This window comes from Petaurus breviceps, unplaced genomic scaffold (assembly GCF_028583685.1).
Source record: "Petaurus breviceps papuanus isolate PSGF00001 unplaced genomic scaffold, PetGlider_PUasm1.0 128, whole genome shotgun sequence".
Taxonomy (NCBI): domain Eukaryota; kingdom Metazoa; phylum Chordata; class Mammalia; order Diprotodontia; family Petauridae; genus Petaurus; species Petaurus breviceps.
In genome coordinates, this window is record NW_027185664.1 from 1,678,964 (window position 1) to 1,691,068 (window position 12,105).

Consider the following 12,105-nt stretch of genomic DNA (forward strand, 5'->3'; position numbering starts at 1 on the left):
TTTTCCCAACCAAGCTGTGAGAGTATCTTGACAAATATTTATCTATAATGTATTTCTTTCACTTGTTGCCTAGATATAGCTGAGGTTTGGGGGGATATTTTATGTTTTTGTTTTCTACATATGAATTCTAAATATTTTCTTCAGTTTTGCCTTGATTTCTGTGGATTGATACTTTTTCAGTGTATGAAACCTGAGTATTTGTGAGTTATTACTCTTATTCTAGGTCTTCATTATTTGGATCTTAATTTGTCCTTATACTTTACTATGTCCCCACATTTACAGTTGCTAATCCTCACTTAGGATCATAGTTCCAAAGCTGGGAGGGAACTCAGAGGCCATATAGTTCAGTCCCTTCATTTTATAGATGAGGGATTTGAGGCCTGGAGAGATTAAGTCACCTACCTAAGGTCATACAGATAGGAAGCATCAGAGACAAGATATGAACCCAGGTTTTCCGCCTCTAGAAACAGTGCTCTTTCCCCATACCTGGCAACTTCTCTCATATTTCTATATTTCTTTACACATTCCTTTAATTTCTTTTGAGTTTAAGCATTTTCATTGGTGAAAAAAATAATCTTTATGTTGTTCTATATCGAATACTTGTATTGCATATTGAGTGCCATTTGTAGAAAGGAGCATATTACTCACTTTGGGAAGGAGAGCATAGATATAAACTATACCTAAGTTTTTCTCAACAGATTGGTCTGGAGCTACTTTGGGTAAATGCAACAAGACAGGAAGCAAAAGAAAGCCTCATCTTCCCCATCCTCTTGGGATCTGGAACCCTCAAAATGAAGGCAGCCTGTATGAATTCAGAGAAGAGGTCTTCTTGTGGAAGACACCCTGCCAAAGGTCACATCTGGGTACCATTGCAAGTTCTTGGAATCTTAATCATAAATGTATATAATATAATAAATTAACCCATTTATATGTATATTAATATATAATAATTATAAATGGGGCATAAATTATAATTTAACATTTTAGAGCTAGATAGGCTTTTAGGGAAGACTTAATCTGGGATGGAGTTTTTTTTTTAAATAGGGGGCCACAGGATGAAAAATCCAAATTGTGCATCTGCATGAGTTCAATTACATAATTAATTGCATTCCATTCAAATTATTCAAATGCTCCGTTTGAATTATAATTACTAATTGACCTGAGTTCAAGCTACCTGGCAATAGTTAGTTAGATTTTGCTAGTGGTTAGGCCTTACTATATATATGAGTGACCACTAGTTAATTAAGTGAAGCTTTTTTACAACAAATCTCAGGTTGACTGTGTGCTACGGTCAGGCAGGATGTACATGGTAAATGGGTTTCATGTTGCAAGTCCTTAACGTAGTCCTACTTTTTTATTTTACAGATCAGATAATGAAACCCAGACAGGTTAGGTAACTTCTTCAATATTACATAGCCATGTAATGGACAGATCAGAACCCTAGTTCTCTAACCATCTTGACTCCTAAGTCCAATACTCATTTTATAATACTTCATAATCTTTCATTTTCATTATTTCAAAACCTGTTCAAAAGTTAGCAGAGAATTTCAAATCACTCTTTTGGCAAAAAGATAACAATATAATGTTCCTGTTTATTTCACCAGTATAATCCCACTCCCAATATCAGTTCTATAATGCAAATTAGACATAAAAACCCATTTGTTGAAATTGGCAACAAAATAGACTTCAGAGAAAGTATACACAGGAGAATATATACCAAGCAATACAGAAGGAAGGAGCCCTCTCATTGGGAGCAAAGTGACTCAGTTCAAAAGAGAAAAAGACAGAGAAACAGAGACAGAGAGAAAGAGAAAGAGAGAGTCAGTCCTACATCTCATCCAAGAGGAAATTCCTCAAAGTCTCTAGTCTAGCAATTTGGGTTTAAGAACATGATGGAGACTTCCAGTTCCTCTCATGTCATCCCAGTCTTTTCCTTCATCAGCCTGAACTGGAAATGGTCTCTTCTATCTTCCTTCTCAAAGCAGGAAACCAAAAATACCAGAAGCAACTCAAAGCTTGAACATTTGAAGCTTGAAGAGACCCAAAGGATACTCAATGAGAACTGAAGAACTCTCTTCTCTTCCCATCTCACCAATTCCACTCTGCAGGACATTGATCTCCATCAAAAAAGAGAGAGTCTCATACCAATGGACTTTGGGACTAAGGTTACACCAGAGAGGCCTAATGTGAGTTCATCTATATAAAGCTCTTTATAAGACAGTCCATTAAATAATATTAGCTATTACTAGTAGAGTCTTCAGACTCTTGTAAAAAAAAAAGCACAATAAATAATATTATGTAGGGGGCAGAGTCAAGATGGTGGAGTAAAAGCAGGAACTTGCTTGAACTCCCACTTCAACCACCTCCAATACCTGTAAAAAAATAACTAAACAAATTTTAGACTGACAGAACCCACAAAGTGATGGAGAGAAACAAATCTCCTGCTGAAAGCAGCCTGGCAGTCTGGCAAGAAGGGTCTATCACACCAGGCTGGGAGCTGAGTGCGGTCCCACATGAGCCACAGTGGCCCAAGACTAGCGGCCCAGACTGGCAAGAGAAGACTCCAGGAGTGGGAATCACCAGCAGGTGTGGAAATTTCTAGACTTCTCAACCCATAAACACCAAAGAGAAAGTAAAAGATCAGTAAGGAACTCTGTTGGATCTGGGTGAGAGAAGAGCACAGTCCAGCCTCTGCCACCGTGGCAGCAGAGGTGGCAGTGGCATAGCAGCTGCAGCTGCTGCTGTGTGGCTGCCTCCAGAACTCCTGGATTACAGATTGTAGAGGGACCAAACAACCATTCAAAAGGTAATTGCTCTTGCTTTGACCTCCTTGGATCTGGGCCACAGTCTTGAGTAGCAGTCCTGGGGTGAGTAACACCAGTGTGTCAGAGCTTGTGGCAGGTGTAGAGAGGTCATCCTCCTCATAGCTCTGACAACAGCTCTGACAACATCACACAAAACCCCAGAAATTTGGGACACAGCTCTCTCCACTCTGGAATCAGAGTTGTACCATGGCACAGAGCTCAAAAGTCAAATAATTGGCTGACAAGATGAGCAAACAGAGGAAGCGTAATCAGACCATAGAATCTTTTTTGGGGGGACAAAGAGGATCAAAACATAGAACCAGAAGAAGACAAAAAAGTCAAAACTCCTGCATCAAAAGCCTCCAAGAAAAATATGGATTGGTCACAGACCATGGAGGAGCTCAAGAAGGATTTTGAAAATCAAGTAAGAGAAATGGAGGAAAAATTGGTAAGAGAAATGAGAATGATGCAAGAAAATCATGAAAAGTGAGTCAATAGCCTGCTAAAGGAGACCAAAAAACATTGAAGAAAATAACACCTTAAAAAATAGACTAACTCAAATGGCAAAAGAGGCCCAAAAAGCCAATGAGAAGAAGAATGCCTTAAAAAGCTAAATTGCCCAGATGGAAAAGGAATTTCAAAAACTCACTAAAGAGAGTAATTCCTTCAAAATTAGATTGGAGCAAATGGAAAGTAATGACTTTATGAGAAATCAAGATACTATAAAACAGATGGTAACAAACAAAAAAAATAGAAGGCAATGTAAAATATCTCATTGGAAAAAATCACTGACTTGGAAAATAGATCCAGGAGAGATAATTTTAAAATTATTGGACTACCTGAAAGCCATGAACAAAAAAAAAAGCCTAGACAGCATCCTTCAAGAAATTCTCAGGGAAAATTACCCTAATATCCTAGAACCAGATGGCAAAATAGAAATTGAAAGAATCCACCAATTGCCTATTGATAAAGATCACAAAAAGAAAACTCCTAGGAATATTATAGCCAAATTCCAGAGTTCCCAACTCTAGGAGAAAATATTATAAGCAGCCAGGAAGAAACAATTTGAGTATTGTGGAAACACAATCAGGATAACACAAGATCTAGAAGTTTCTACATTAAGGGATCAAAGGACTTGGAATATGATATTCCAGAGGTCAAAGGAGCTAGGATTAAAACCAACAATCACCTCCCCAGCAAAACTGAGTATAATACCTCAGGGGAAAATATGGACATTCAATGAAATAGAGGACTTTCAAGCATTCTTGATGAAAAAACTGGAGCTGAACAGAAAATTTGACTTTAAAATACAAGAAGCAAGAGAAGCATGAGGAGGTAAACAGGGAAAAGAAATTATAAGGAACTTATTAAAGTTGAACTATTTACATTCCTACATGGAAAAACAATATTTGTAACTCATAAGACTTTTCTCAGTATGAGGATAGTTGAAGGGAATATATATGTATATATGTATATATACATATATATGTAGGTGTAGGAGGCTATATGTGTGTATACATGTATACATAGACAGAGAGCACAGGATGAGTTGAATATGAAGGGATGATATCTAAAAAAAAATTAAGAGATGCGAGAGGAATATATTGGGAGAAGGAAAAAGGGAGAGATAGAATAGGGTAAATTATTTCATATAAAAGAGGCAAGAGAAAACTGTTACAGTGGAGGGGAAGAGCAGGAAGATGAAAGGAAATGAGTCAACTTTACTCTCATTGAATTTGGCTTAAGGATGGTATAAAATACACACCCAATTGGGTACCTTACCCTACAGGAAAGTAGGGGAAAGGGGATAAGAGGGTGGGATGATAGAAAGGAGGGCAGATTGGGGGAGAGGGTAGTTAGAAGCAAACACTTTTGAAAAGGGACAGGGTCAAAGGAGAAAATAGAATAAGTGGGAGGTGGGATAGGATAGAGGAAAATATAGTTAGTCTTTCACAATATAACTACTATGGAAATGTTTTGCATAACTACACATGTACAACCTATATTGAATTACTTGTCTTCCCAGTGGGAGTGGGTGAGGAGGAAAGAAAGGAAAGAATCTGGAACTCAAAGTTTTAAAAACAAATGTTAAAAAATTGTTTTTTTTTTAACATGCAACCCAGAAATAAGATATGCCGGCAATGGTGTATAGAAATCCATCTTACCCTACAAGAAAATTAGGGGGAGAAAATTTGTAACTCAAATTTGTAAATTTGTAACTCAAAATCTTGTGGAAATGAATGTTGAAAACTAAAAATAAATAAATTTTTAAAAATTTTAAATGATTTTATGTGCATACAACATATGGCATATATACCATATATAGCATAACAACAAATAACCACCACCACCACCACCCCCCGCCTCCTTCCAGCTTCTGGTGTTAAATTAAAGACATGACTAGTTTTGTTTTCTTTTTAGACCATTTGAAAATAAATGGGCATATTGCTAAATCTCTCAATCTTGAGCAATAGTTCAGTCCAGACTCAGAAATACTTATTCAATGTAATGAGTAAAAGAAGAAAGGTACAATCACTAAATGAAGTCTCACTGGGGACAGAAATGAGTCTGATCATATTGGCATCTTTTTGCATTATATTGAAAATGCCTCTAGGCTAAAATGTTCTCTCTCATTCAAGAATTCCCCCAGAATAATTCAATCCAGACTTCTCAGTGAAAAAAAAAACAGGTTTATTTTCAAAGATTAAAGTCATATTGTTTTATTATTTAGAAGCAACCTGGAAAAGTGGGCGTTAGTGACAGGTGCAAACCTGAAACCCGGCAAATGGATTTTTAAACAAATCTCATACCTGTCACTTCCTAGTTGGACAAATCACTTAACCTCTCTGAGAGGCAACTTTCTAAGAAAAAAATATAAACAGGTTACAACTTACTTTGGTGGAGGATATTCTCCCTTCCCCAATGAAATTATAGGTTGGGACAAAACAACAGAGTAGTTATATGAACACCCCCCCCCCCCCCCCCCCCCTCAAGGAAACTTTTCCAAATCAGAGCAGTAATTCTGCAATTTAAAGTCTTTGGGTTGGGTTGCTTTTGCTTTTGCTTTTGCTTTTTGGAGTATAGTTGGGGTTAAGTGACTTGCCCAAAGTCACACGGCTAGTAAGTGTGTCAAGCATCCAAGGCCGGATTTGAATTCAGGTCCTCCTGACTCCAGGACCGGTGCTCTACTTCCTGCACCACCCAGCTGCCCCTGCAATTTAAAGTCTTAAGGGGTTTCCTGGAGCAAAAAGAGTTTAAATTACTAGGCCAAGGTTACACAACCTGAATGTATTGGAGATGGCACTTGACCTGACATCTTCCTGACTCCAAGGCTAGTCCATTATTCATTACACCAAATATTGACATTTCATCCCTTGAGGACATTTTGCAGGTAGAATAAACTGGATCCAATCCAAAACATGTGCATTTCAGAAGGCAATTATAGCCTGACTTTGAACAAAATGCCTCTAACTGGATGTCTAAGACAGAGTCACTGATATTTGGATATTTGCCCTGACTGCTAACCCTGAGGCAAGTTTTTATTGGATGGAGGCTTTATAATATTGAAAATAAATCCCCCATTTGATGTGACCAGAAATTGCATAAACAGATTCACAATATCTCTTGCTTGATGTCATTCAATCTGCTAATATTTGCTCATAATTCTTAGATTACTACACCTTCTGTGGCCCTGCATTTAGTAACCATTATATCCTTTAAATGTATCCATGACTCTTCAAGTGATCCCTCGGCAGAAGTAATGAGATGCATAATTCCATAACCTATGTAAGCATAACTTATAGAATATTTCTATAAATGTTCTCTACTCAAATTCCCAAGCCCTTGACCAAGCCTTTCAAAGGGGTCTAAATGGCATAACCCAAAGCAGTCTGAAGAAAGCAGTCTGGAGTCTGGCCCTAAGAGCTCACCCAACTGTTACCATGGTTTCAATGGTGCTTTCTACCCCTACCTAAATAAATATAGATAAAATATAGATAAAACTGGCTTCTCTTGAAAAGTTATGAAAACTAAACCTCCCACTACCTCATGCAACAGGGTCCCCTCAAGTTTGAGTATCAGCTTCTAGCTATGACTACTGGAACTTCCCCTGGCAGCCACCAGCCTCTTACTAGAGGCTAAACCCAAGACTCAAATACTTCAAACAACTTCATTTTCCACACAGAGATTTTGTTGGGCTGGCCTTACTCATATTCAGAGAAGAGGACCACCATTATGGGATGGATTTGAAGGGAAAAAGAGGCTGTGTTACAACCGTATTTCCCTATTCTCTCTATTTCCCCTGGGAAATAACTGTAATTCCATGGTAGGATACACCCATTTTGTTTAAGGTTTAAATCTCTGCTAAAATACCACTGATTCTGGGAGGGCATAATGCTTTTGACTATCGGTCACCCAAATTTTTATCCAGGAAAGGTAGGGAGCCCCTATCTAGGGTTTGGGGTATATATGGGACCAGGAGAGTGGAAATATGGAAGAAAGAAACATCAAGGCATCCAGTACTAGGAACATTAAGGGTACAAAAACAAGAGGAAGGGCATCAAAGACAGTTTCTGGTTGCTTCACAAATTTACTTCCCCCAACCAGCAGAAGACTGACAATATGTATGTATACCACGTTCCTCTTCTTTTTCTTCTCCCGTTCCCCTCTTTGTTTCTTTTCTTTCTCCCCCTCCTACCTGTCTGCTCTCCCCCCACCCAAGCATTGGGGATTTGAACTGGGGATTTTTTAGTCAGGAACCCTGATTTCAATTGGCATGGTAATTCTCAAACTTTTGGGTCTCAGGACCCCTTTACACTCTTAAGAATTGTTGATGATTCCCCCAAGTAATTTTGTTGATGTGGATTATAGCTATCAAAATTTATAGTATTCAAAATTAAAATGTCTCAATATTATGACGACAATAGTTTTGATCTCATAGACCCCCTGAAAGGGGCTGGGGACCAAACTTTGAGAGCTACTGGTATAGAGAATTTATTCAGGAAACACCTCTAACAACACTCCTAAACAACTGATACATAGCCTTAAAAATGCAATGTCTTCAGGCATTGAGAGATTAGGAGATCTGCCCAAGATCATATAGCTAGCAAGGCTCATAGATAAGATTTAAATACTGGTCGGCCAAATTGCAAGACCATCTCTCTAGTCCTAGGAATTGGAGATACAAATACAAACATAAAACAATCACTCACCTCAAGAAACGTGGAGCATTTTCAACTCTGCCACAATGTCGCCATTGTCATCTTCCTCAATGCCTGTTAGGTGCTACGTGTTCGGAGAAGCAAATGTCATGGTCCCTGTCGTCAGAGAGGTTACAGTCTAATTGGGGAGACAGGATATAGGCACAAAAAGATAACCACAAGACAGAGCGTACGAATGACCAAATGTGTCCTTCAGACAAATGCAAAGAAGTGCGAAGTGAGGCAAAATTATATCAGAGATCACAATTTTGCAAGGCCCAGAAAGCAAAGCAAAACATTGGGGCTGGCATGGCAGCCAGAACACAGCACTGCCAGGAGAATGTTATATTGCACACATAGTCTGATACACACACACACACTTTACACAGTGACATATAATATCAGAGCTGGAATAGACTGAAAGTAACCTAAACTCCTCCTATTTTAAGTGAAGAAGTGACTTGTCTAAGGTAATACAAGATAACACAGAGCTCCCTTAGTGCCTACCAGATGATAGCCCTGTGATGGTCAAAAGGATCATAGACTTTAAAGGCTGCAAGGGTCCTTAAGGTTCAATTAGTCCAAACTTTTTATTTTATGGATGAGGAAACTGAGGCCCTGGAAATTTACATTACTTGCCCAATGACACACAGGTAGTGATAGAGGCAGGATTTGAATTGTAGTCCTCTGACTCCAAATGCAGGGTTCTTTCCACTGAACTTTGAAAAATTGAAGAGCAAGAGATATGTGTCTTCCAAGAATTAAAAGACCATTTTTTCTAATTAAGGTCATGTACATTTTTAGTCCAAAGGGATATGAGAGATCAATTATTGCACCATCTGTATGATCCTGGACCAGTCATTTAATATGGATCCTCCCTTTAGAGGACTTTTGCTTTCTTGGCCTGCATGATAGACAAAGCCATTAAAAATCTTCTCCAGTAATTTCTTCCATGTATCTTCAAAGTAAGAAGCAATTTGTAGAACTCAAATGCATGCCTGCAAGAGGCAGAAAAGCAATAGAACAAAATATTTATTACTGTGACTGTTGTCATGATGCTGGTGTTTCTGATCTTTTCTGGAAGAGGAGCTAGAGGAAAAAACATCATCCATCATCATCATCCATCATTATTTGTGGTAAAAAGAAAATGAAACAATTCCTTCCCTAGAGGCTGGCTGTCCTTCACTAGAATAACTTACTTCCATTTACTCATGTGACATGAGCCCACTTAGTGAACAATCATTCTCTGGAACAAACAGAAGAAAAATGACTGTGCAATATTTTGGTGGCAGGAAATTAGTCAGGAACACATAAGGTTCCCAAAGCTTTGCCTACACAGTCCCAAAACAACGGGTTGAAAAGTTGAAAACTTCACTCAGTCCACTAATAGGTTTTCTCTACAAGATGCCAAATTGCTGTCTGGTTGATTTTGTTCCCTAAGACTGTCTAGTTGTTTGATTAACTTGAGCAGATCATCTGCTTATTTTGTCATCAATAAGGGAGTAGTCCAAAATGTCTTAGATTAGATTTTGACCCTAAATTTGCAGTTTGGATGGTATAGTAGAAAGAGCCTTGGACTTGGAGCCAAAAGAACTGGGTCTGAATGTTGGCTCAGCCATTGATTAACAGTCTGTATGAGCCCTACTTCATGTATGAATTGAGAACTTTGGAGTCTATGACCTCTAAAATCCTTCCAGCTCCAAATTCATTATCTTATTCTGAGTGAATAAATGAATGATTATTCTCCATTACTTGATATAGATGTATTTGCATATGCATAAATATCATGGAGGGGATTTGGAGAAACTGAGTATTAATCACAGGAAATACCTGTTTTAAAAAATAAATCACTAATAAAAAAACTTTTTAAAATTGAGGCATGGGGAAACTTCCAAATTTTTTCTGACATTGTGGTCTATTATTATTCAGAGAATGAACAGAGGGGTATTCTGTAAAAAAGATTAGGGCCTAGCAAGAAAACCAGCCTCCTAACTTCAAAAAACCATATTGTTTGATGGACATTGGCTGTGATTACCTTAAGGCCCCTGTGCTTTTCCAGGCATTTGTACCGTTGTTTTCCCAAGGAAATTCAATTTTAAATAACATGTTTTTCTAACTAAATGAAAGCGTGAGTTAAGTACAGAACAAAGACTTATGCTGAAAATTCACTTATTTTATTGGACTACTATGAGAACAACAGAAAAAATATATATCAATTCATTATTTGTATCCTTCCTCTTTGGAGTACAATGGCCAAAAGTCATGCCACCACTGCCCCCAATATGAATTGGTATTTTATAAGCACAACCATGCCTGTGGTCCAGATACTAAAATTAGGAAGGTCACAGGTTCTAGAGTTAGAAGAGACTTTAGGTCAACTAGTTCATCCACTTCATCTTACAAATTAGGACAGAGAAGACTAGAAAGACCCCTAACTTCCTTGAGTAAGAGATAGTCAATAATGTGTTAGCTGCTCGACTTTTGGAACAAGGAAAGCTCCAGTACATCTCTAGACAACTGAAGTTCTTCTTTATTGCTATAGGTGTATGCATGCCACTAGACCAGGCTTGTGCTCTGCATTTGAATTTCATCCAACTCCTTTTGTCCAGGTAGTTTTTTCTCAAGTGTTTGGAAAATAAGGAACTTTGCAAACTATAGCTGTCTGATCTTGATTCCTAAAGAAATTTTACTTAATAGTAAGTGAATATCCACAAAAGAAAGCAATGACCACAAAGAGTCAATATGACTGTAACCTCACTTTCATTCTTGACTATTTACCAGACTAGTAGGTAGGTGAAGTAAGGAGGAGGGGAAATTACGTAGCTACATTTTACCTAGATTTTATTTTATTTTTTGCTTTAAATAGTATTTTATTTTTCCCACAATTACATATCAAGAAAGTTCTATGCATTCATTTTTACAAAATTTTAAGTGCAAATTTTTCTCCCTCCTCCTTTCCCTCTCCGCCCCTCTTCGGAAAATGGTAAGCATTTTGATCTTGTTAATACATATGCTATCATGTAAAACATATTTCCATATTCATCAGAGTTGTGGAAAAAGAAACAGTTCAAAAGGAAAAAAAAACATGAAAAAGAATAAAGTGAGTGAAAAAAATATGCTTCGTTCTGCATTCAGAATCTATCAGTTCTTTATCTGAATATGGATAGCATTTTCCTTCCTGAGTCCTTTGTACTTGTATTGGATCATTGTGTTGCTGAGAAAAGCTAAGTCCTTCATAGTTGATCATCACATAATATTGCTGATAACTGTGTACAGTGTTTTTCTGATTCTGCTCATTTCACTTTGCATCAGTTTGTACAATCTTTCCAGGTTTTCTGAAATATACCAGTTCATCATGTCTTATTGCGCAATTGTATTCCATATTCATTCCATTCCATTCATATTCCACAGCTTTTTCATTCATTCCCCAATTGATGGGCATCCCCTCAATTTCCAATATTTTGCCACCATGAATAGGGTTGCTATAAATATTTTTGCATATGGCAGTCCTTTTCCCTTTTTTATGATCTCTTTGGGATACAAACCTAGTAGTGGTATAAAACTGGGTCAAAGGGTATGCACAGTTTGGTTGCCCTTTGGGCATAGTTCCAAATTGCTCTCCAAAATGGTTGGATCGGTTCTCAACTCCACCAACAATGCATTGGTGTCCCAATATTCCCACATTCTCTACAACATTTATCTTTTTCCTTTTTTTTGTCACATTAGCCAATCTGATTGGTGTGAGGTGGTATTTCAGAGTTGCTTTAATTTGGATTTCTCTGACTAAAAATAGTTTAGAGCACTTCTTCATAGAACTATGCATAGCTTTGATTTCTTCAGCTGAAAACTGCCTGTTCATATCCTTTAACCATTTACCAATTGGGGAATGGCTTGTATTCTTATAAATTTGACCCAGTTCTCTATGTATTTGAGAAATTAGGCCTTTATTGGAGACACTTGCTGTAAAGATGGTTTTCTGCTTTCCCTCTAATCTTGGTTGCACCAGTTTTGTTTGTATATAAAAAGCCTTTAAATTTAATATGATCAAAATTACCTATTCTACGTTTTGTAATGCTCTCTATATCTTGTTTGGTCATGACTTT

The 12,105-nt window shown here is 37.6% G+C and overlaps 1 long non-coding RNA gene across 2 annotated transcripts in view; it reads right to left on the bottom strand.

Annotated features, from left to right (window-relative positions):
• LOC138172388 (uncharacterized) overlaps window positions 1–12,105 on the bottom strand; it is a 178,674-nt gene that overhangs the window by 22,666 nt on the left and 143,903 nt on the right. For both annotated transcript variants that reach the window (XR_011171110.1, XR_011171109.1), the window contains exon 2: window positions 8,015–8,119. This is a non-coding gene — a long non-coding RNA (uncharacterized lncRNA). The remainder of the gene's footprint in view (window positions 1–8,014; window positions 8,120–12,105) is intronic.